The sequence below is a fragment of the Sinocyclocheilus grahami genome, unplaced genomic scaffold (assembly GCF_001515645.1).
Source record: "Sinocyclocheilus grahami isolate Dianchi unplaced genomic scaffold, SAMN03320097.WGS_v1.1 scaffold2072.1, whole genome shotgun sequence".
NCBI lineage: Eukaryota > Metazoa > Chordata > Actinopteri > Cypriniformes > Cyprinidae > Sinocyclocheilus > Sinocyclocheilus grahami.
The window spans coordinates 10,435-19,081 of NW_015507251.1; the positions used below are offsets into that span (position 1 = coordinate 10,435).

An 8,647-nucleotide genomic window follows, 5' to 3' on the forward strand; every position below is an offset into this window, starting at 1 on the left:
GAGAGTGAGTGAGTGAGAGAGAGAGAGAGTGTGTGTGTGTGTGTGTGTGTGTGTGTAAGTGAGTGTGTTTTGTGAATGGGTGTTATTTTTCAAAAGTTCAATAAAGCGCACAGATTACATTTACATTGTCAATTAAAACTAACAAAAGAGCAACAATATATAAGTGCAAATGACAAATCTCGGTTAGCCTAACGCAGTACACGTAGCAAGATATTTATATATATATATATATACACACACACACAAAGAAAAACAAGTAGATAGAATAGAAAAAATAGAAAGCTAGTGTTAGTTTTTTTTTTAAATAAAAAAAGATAAATAGATAAAGTAGAATTAAAATAGAATGGAAAGTGCTAGAGTTAGAGGGTCAAATAAAGATGGAAGAGATGAGTTTTTAGTCGTTTCTTGAAGATGGTTAAGGACTCAGCTGCTCGGACTGAGTTGGGCAGGTCATTCCACCAGGAGGGAACAGTTAATGTAAAAGTCAGTGAAAGTGATTTTGTGCCTCTTTGAGATGAACAATAATGCAACGTTCACTTGCAGAACGCAAGCTTCTAGAGGACGCATAACTCCAAAGTAATGCATTTAGGTAAAGGTGTGAAGAGCCAGTGCTGGTTTTGTATGCAAACATTAATGCCTTGATTTTTATGCGAGCAGCTACTGTGTAGCCAGTGCAAATTGAATTTGTATACTTATTTATATGAATACGTATTTATATATTGTAAATTTGCTAAATTGCCGTTTTGGAGAGTATCCACTTAATGCAAACAGTTCAGCTGCGCCACACACTCCGTGTTTCCGTGTGAGATACTCTCCAAAATGGCGCTAGGGTGATGCGGAGGAGACGAATTGTTGAATAAAGTCGTTTTTGTTTTGTTTTTTCGCACAAAAGGTATTCTCGTAGCTCCGCAAAATTACGGTTGAACCCCTGATGTCACGTGGATTATTTTACTGATCTCCTCGCTACGTTTCTGGACGTTGATCGTGTAAGGACCCTTGCTGTCTATGGGAGGGTCAGATCTCGGATTCAATCAAAAATATCTTAATTTGTGTACGGGTTTGAAACGACACGAGGGCGAGTAATTAATGACAGAATTTTCATTTTTGGGTGAACTAACCCTTTAAGTGTAAAGATAATTGCATGTATATTTGAACTTGAAACGCAATTTAATAGACTAAATAATTTGGGTGTTTTTAAAAAAATGTTCTCAAATGAGCTTATTTAGAGTTTTTTAGAGTTTTCAACAGGTCTATTTTTATTATTCTCTTCCTGTGACCAGCAGAAAGTGACTAGTTCTGGAAGTCAGCTGTGCTTTACATGTAGTGCCTGAGCCTTATTTTGAGCTCCATTTTAGATGCGCTGACATACCAAGGAGAGAGAAGAGGAGTGCACTGCCTCTGAAATGAGCCGCTGTGAGGAGAGAGAGGAGGAGGAGGCTGTTCAGACCCAGACAGCAGCATCTTCAGACTCTAGCTGTGTGTCTATGAAGAGTGACGGCTCTATGGCCAAACCTCCTGGCTTTAGTGATGGAGCGGGAGTCTCTGATTCCAGGTAAGATATGCCTTTATCCAAAAGCATTAAGTGCATGATGAAGCAGAATGCAGTTGCAATGCCCCTATAATTCAAGTTATGAAAGCAAAACGATCCCTGTGTGGGTTTCTGTTGTTTATATTTATAAGATACAATGTAGCAGTGAAGTAATAGCACACAAGCAGGAATGCAGTTTAATTTATAAACCAAAAACTCGTTCAGATCTCCCTTCAATTATGTTTTTGGGTGATATCGCTAAGTCATGTTTATGGCTGCGCTACCTGTAAGTTCTGTTAGTCTCTTAATATAATCTTTGATCAGAAACAGCTTAATTTCATATGAATATTTCCACATAATATTTGCAGACCCCACGCTCAGACATCTCCAGTTTCTAGCTGTGTGTCTATGAAGAGTGACGGCTCTATGGCCAAACCTCCTGGCTTTAGTGATGGAGCGGGAGTCTCTGATTCCAGGTAAGACTAGGGCTGTGAATATAATATAATAATATAATAATAATGGCACAGTTTTCTGTGATTAATCAAAAAAAAACTAAGATAGCTGCTCTATTTTCTGCTTTAGACAAAATAAAAGCCAGTTAGCATGTTCTTATTTTTTATTTAATTAATTTTATTAATTTGGGATGTCAGTGTTTCATACTGAAGAGGATTAGGGCCAAGCAATAATAAAAAAATAAAACCTTCTCGAGATTAAACTCATTTCAAGAAATTTCAAGAAAACAAGTCGAAATAAAATGTTGAGAATAAACTCATTAAATTACGAGAAAAAAAGTCATGCTTAGAGAAAAAAACGTGTTCAATTTCAAGATAAAAAGTCAAAATAAAATGTTGAGAATAAACTCATTAAATTACGAGAAAAAAAGTCATGCTTAGAGAAAAAAACGTGTTCAATTTCAAGATAAAAAGTCAAAATAAAATGTTGAGAATAAGCTCCTGATATTCTGAGAATAAAGTGGAACTAAAAAGCTGAGAATAAACACACAGGTGTCATGCTGATCTGATCTCTGGAGAGGGATAATCAGCGTCTGCAGTGGCGCAGCTCGTAGAGAGAGATGCTCGTGGACGAAGCGTATGATGCGGTCGACCAGAGTTCAAATCCGTCTTTCGCAGATCTCGCTCTTCTTCCTTCTTTCATCACATAACACATCGGAAAAGTGGAAATTAATTACTCTCTACGAGCTGCGCCACTGCAGACGCTGATTATCCCTCTCCAACGAGATCAGATCAGCATGACACCTGTGTGTTTATTCTCAGCTTTTTAGTTCCACTTTATTCTCAGAATATCAGGAGCTTATTCTCAACTATTTATTTTGACTTTTTATCTCGAAATTGAACACGTTTTTTTCTCTAAGCATGACTTTTTTTCTCGTAATTTGATGAGTTTATTCTCAACATTTTATTTCAACTTTGTTTTCTTTCAATTTAACACGTTTTTTTTCTCTAAACACGACTTTTTTCTCGTAATTTAATGAGTTTTTTAAACATTTAATTTAGAATTTTTTTCTTGAAATTGAACAAATTTTTTCTCTAAACATGACTTTTTTCTCATAATTTAATGTTTATTCTCAACATTTTATTTCAAGCTTTTTTCGCGAAATTTAACGAGTTTTTTTTTCGAAACACAACGACTTTTTGTCTTGTAATATAATGAGTTTGTTCTCAACATTTTATTTCGACTTTTTTTCTCGAAATTTAACAAGTTTTTTTTCCGAAACACAACGAATTGTTTCTCGTAATATAATGAGTTTATTCTCAACATTTTATTTAGACCTTTTTTTCTCGAAATTTAACGAGTTTTTTTTCCGAAACACAACGTCTTTATTCTCGCAATTTAATGATTTAACATTGAAATTTTACAAGTTTAATCTCGCATTATAATGACTTTAATCTCAAGATGTTTTTTTGTTTAAATTATTGTTATTATTGCTTGGCCCTAATCCTCTTCCGTAGTTTCATCACTGTAATGTGTGTGCCAGTTAGTGTTGTTGAGATATAGAGTAAGTGCGGTTGTTTTACTTTTCGGGGTTTTTTGAACGCACAGCTCCACTGCAGCTGCCGATGCGCTCCGTGCTGCCTGCGGTGAGAGGAAGCCCAGAGCTGTGAAGTCCTGTCTGATCTGCGCTGCGTTCTACTCCGAGACCCACATCAGGCAGCACTGCGCAGAACCAGCCCTGCACACACTGGTGGAGGAGACTGGAGCTCCGGAGAAGGATTCACACCAACTAGTGGATGATGTCTTGCAGAGAGTCAAAGAGAAACACAAAACCAGCATGAAAGGGAAGTATGAGAGCTTATTTGAAGGAATCAAGCTGCAAGAGAACCAAACCCTCCTGAACAGCATCTACACACAGCTCTACATCATCGAGGGAGAACGAGAAGGAGTGAATGAAGAACATGAGGTTTTACAGATGGAGAAAACGCCCAGAACACAACACTCACAAGACACTCCAATCAACTGCAATGACATCTTTGATCCCTTACCTGAATCAGGCTATGAGAAGAATAACAGAATGAGGAAAGACAAAATCAAGACTGTTCTTACTAAAGGCATCGCTGGCATCGGAAAAACCGTCTCCGTGCAGAAGTTCATTCTGGACTGGGCCGAGGGAAAATCCAATCAGGATGTAGATTTCATGTTTGTGCTCACATTTCGAGAGCTGAACTTGATCCGAGATCGTCAGTACAGTCTTCACAGACTTCTGCTGGACTTTCAACCTGGACTTCAAGATCTGGACCCAAAGGTATATGATCTATGTAAAGTTGTGTTCGTTTTTGACGGTCTGGATGAAAGCAGAATTAAACTTGAGTTTTCAGACGCTCTGAAAGTGTCTGATGTGACTGAGACTTCATCATTGGGTGTGTTGATGTGAAAGCTCATCGAAGGGGATCTGCTTCCATCTGCTCTCATCTGGATCACCTCCAGACCAGCAGCAGCCAATCAGATCCCCTCCAAATACATCCACCGTCTGACAGAAATTCAGGGATTCAGTGACCCTCAAAAGGAGGAGTATTTCAGGAAGAGAATCCGTGACCAGCATCAAGCCAGCAGAGTCATCTCACACATTAAAGCAGCAAGAAGCCTCCACATCATGTGCTACATCCCAGTCTTCTGTTGGATCTCAGCCACTGTGCTTCAGAGCATCACGAAACAAGATCACTGTGCGGAAGTCCCCAAAACTCTGACTGAAATGTACATACACTTCTTGATTATTCAGACAAATGTAAGAAATCAGAAGTATGATGAGAAAGACGAGAGAGACCCACGGACGCTCCTGCAGTCAAACAGGGGAGTGATTGTGAAGCTTTCCGAACTGGCTTTCAAACAACTGATGCGTGGAAATATCATGTTCTATGATGAGGACCTGAGAGAGTGTGGCATAGACGTCACTGAGGCCTCGGTGTATTCTGGGATTTGCACTGAGATCTTTAAGGAAGAATATGTGATTTATCGGAGGAAAGTCTACTGCTTCATACACCTGAGCTTTCAGGAGTTTCTTGCAGCCTTTTATGTCTTTTACTCCTATGTAAGTACCACTTCTGATGCCTTGAAAGTTTTTGATTTACTTCATAATTTGCATAAAGGAGTACTGGATAAAGCTCTAAAGAACGAGAATGGACGCATGGATCTTTTCGTCCGGTTCCTGCTGGGCATCTCACTGGAGTCCAATCAGAGACTGTTACAGGGGCTACTGACACACACGGAGGACAGCTCGGAGAGCATCAAGGAAACCATAAAGTACATCAAGGACAAAATCAAAGAATGGAAAAACACTCTTTCAGCTGAAAGATCCATCAATCTGTTCCTCTGTCTGCTTGAAATGAACGATCAGACTCTGCAAAGAGAGATTCTGGAGTTTCTGAAATCAGACGAACACTCAGAAAAAGAGCTTTCTGCTGCGCACTGCTCAGCCATAGCCTACATACTTCAGATATCAGAGGAGGCACTGGATGAGCTGGACCTTAAGGAATACAACACATCAGAGGAAGGTAGAAGGAGACTGATACCAGCTGTGAGAAACTGCAGAAAAGCTGTGTGAGTACACATTTCTACGAGAGTCACATTTTGTGATGTCAGTGCAATTAATAATGTGACACTTGAGTCCTGAGATATTATTTGTGACCCTGCAGCACAAAAGCAGTGTTAAGTCGCTGGGGGATATTTGTAGCAATAGCCAACAATACATTGTATGGGTCAAAATTATAGATTTTTTCTTTTATGCCAAAAAACATTAGGATATTAAGTAAAGATCATGTTCCATGAAGATATTTTGTACATTTACTACCGTAAATATATCAACACTTAATGTTTGATTAGTAATATGCATTGCTAAGAACTTCATTTGGACAACTTTAAAGATGATTTTCTCAATATTTAGATCTTTTTGCACCCTCAGATTCCAGATTTTCAAATATTGTCCGATCCTAACAAACCATACATCAATGGAAAGATTATTTATATAATGTAAAATTGACCCTTATGACTGGTTTTGTCGTCCAGGGTCACATATTGCTTAACACAACTTTTGGTGTAAGTAGCTTGCCTTTTAGTAACATGAGAAGTGCTGCATAACAGTTTCGAAATCACTTAGAAAAGTGCAAGTTAAAGGGGTCATATGATGCGATTTCAATTGTTCCTTTCTCTTTGGAGTGTTACAAGCTCTTGGTGCATAAAGAAGATCTGTAAAGTTGCAAAGACTAAAGTCTCAAATCCAAAGAGATATTCTTTATAAAAGTTAAGAGTCAGCCTGTTCAGGGCATGTTCAGTATGTGGAAACTCTCTGTTTTTTTAACTTTAAACCGCATAAACACATTTCATTACACCAAATACACAAAATAATGTTATTTTTAGCAACATCATATGACCCCTTTAAGACAGGAACAGTGAAAAAGTGTTTTGTATGAGAAGTGCATTAAAAGGTAAGTTAACCCTTTAGAACCTGAAGCTAAAATAGGTAGTTTTTACATATTTTATTTTTTTGACTGTAAAATTCTAAAACAATTTTCAAATGCAAGGTGTTATTTAAAAAAAATGTTTTTCTATCTTTCAGTCTTGCGGACTGCAATATCACTGATCAGTGCTGTGAAACTGTGGCCTCAGCTCTACAATTATCAGACTCTCCCCTGAGAGAGCTGGACCTGAGTAACAATGACCTGCGGGATTCAGGAGTGAAGCTGCTCTCTACTGGACTAATGAGCCCAAACTGTCAACTGCAGATACTGAGGTATTTAGGAATCCTTTTATTAAATGTAGATTAAAATAAAACATGAAGTTAAAATATATAGTGTATATATATACATATTAGGGCTGCACGATAAATCGCATGCGATATTTAACGTGCATCTTATCAGTAAAGCCGGTTCTGTAATCAGCGGTAAATCTCCATCACCTGCGGGCTTTCACATTGAGCAGCATTAACTACACAGACCCCTTGTTCACTGACGAGCTGCGCAAAACCACGTTCACATTCGCGCGATTGTTTTGCGCAGCTCAGGATAGTCTGTGCATGATCTGATGTTTTATTCGGACCCAGAATAAGGCGAGATGAACATCGCGGAGAGCTAAACACTCTGTGCAGTGTTTGTTTCATTCATACTCGAAGCCGGAGGGAGCTCTCGCGCAGAAAGTAAATGCAGTGCTAGCTGACATAGCATTTATTACAATATAGAAACTATTCTGCCTTATGTGATAAAAAAGTGTTTGTAGTACTAAAATTGTAATTAGGAATAACATTTTGAAATATTTTTACTAGGCTATTTAAAATAACTATTTTCTATTTGAATAGATTTTAAAGTGTAATTTATTGTGATTTCAAAGCTACATTTTCAGCATCATTACTCCAGTCACACGAGCTTCAGAAATCCTTCTAATATGCTGATGTGCTGCTCAAAAATCATTTATTATTATTATGATGTTGAAAACAGCTGAGTAGAATTTTTCCAGGTTTCTTTGATGAATAGAAAGTTCAGAAGAACCGCATTTAGGCAATCTGAAATAGAAATATTTTGTAACATTATAAATGTCTTTATCATCACTATTGATGAATTTAAAGCATCCTTGCTAAATAAAAGTGTTCATTTCTATTATTTCTTTTCCAAAAAAAATAATTTATACTGACTCTAAGCTTTTGCATGCTAGAGTGTATAATGTTACAAAAGCTTTTTATTTCACATAAATGCTGATCTTTGGATCTTTCTGTTCATCAAAGAATCCTGAAAAAATGTACTCAACTGTTTTAAATATTGCTGATAATCAGAAATGTTTGTTGAGCAGCAAATCAGCATATTAGAATGATTTCTGAAGATCATGTGACACTGATATATATATATATATATATATATATAATATATATAACATTTCTGTCCCCCTCACTTCTGAAATGATGGCTACGCCCCTGGTATATAGTCACATCTCAAACAGCTACATGTTTCTAGCAATTGTTGCAAATTGTTGCGGACTGTAGACTTTTATATAACCTCCGAATAACCTCAACTTGATGTCTGTTTTTAAAGATTGTCTGGCTGTATGGTGACACAGGAGGGCTGTTCTCATCTGGCCTCAGCTCTGAGTTCAAACTCCTCACATCTGAGAGAGCTGGATCTGAGCTACAATGACCCAGGAGATTCAGGAGTGAAGCTGCTCTCTGAGAGACGGAGCCATCCAAACTGCAAACTAGAGATACTCAAGTATGTAGCATAACAGTGATGATGTGATCCGTGTAAACTAAGTTATGACTGTGTAAAATAGTTAACTATTATTATTATTATTACAAATAAAAACATCTAAAATATAGCCAAAGTAATATTTTTTCAGATTTAGTTAACTTCTGGAAAGTATGCACACCTAGGTCATGACTCCCACTTGTCACAGTTGTTTTTATATTAGAACATATTCTTAACCAATTGAAAAAAAACAGCTTGCACTGTTGTCAAAAATTCAAATGTTTGGCACAAATGTAATATTGTGTTTTTGTAGTTTGGACCATGGAGGACATTTCAGAATCACACCAGGACTACACAAATGTAGGTAATTTTGTTGTTTTACACAACACACACACACACACACACACACACACACACACTCACTCACTCACTCACTCAC

General features: G+C 37.4%; 1 pseudogene; it reads left to right on the plus strand.

The window, feature by feature from the left end:
* Positions 1 to 8,647, plus strand: part of LOC107573941 (NACHT, LRR and PYD domains-containing protein 3-like) — a 14,198-nt pseudogene that overhangs the window by 3,145 nt on the left and 2,406 nt on the right.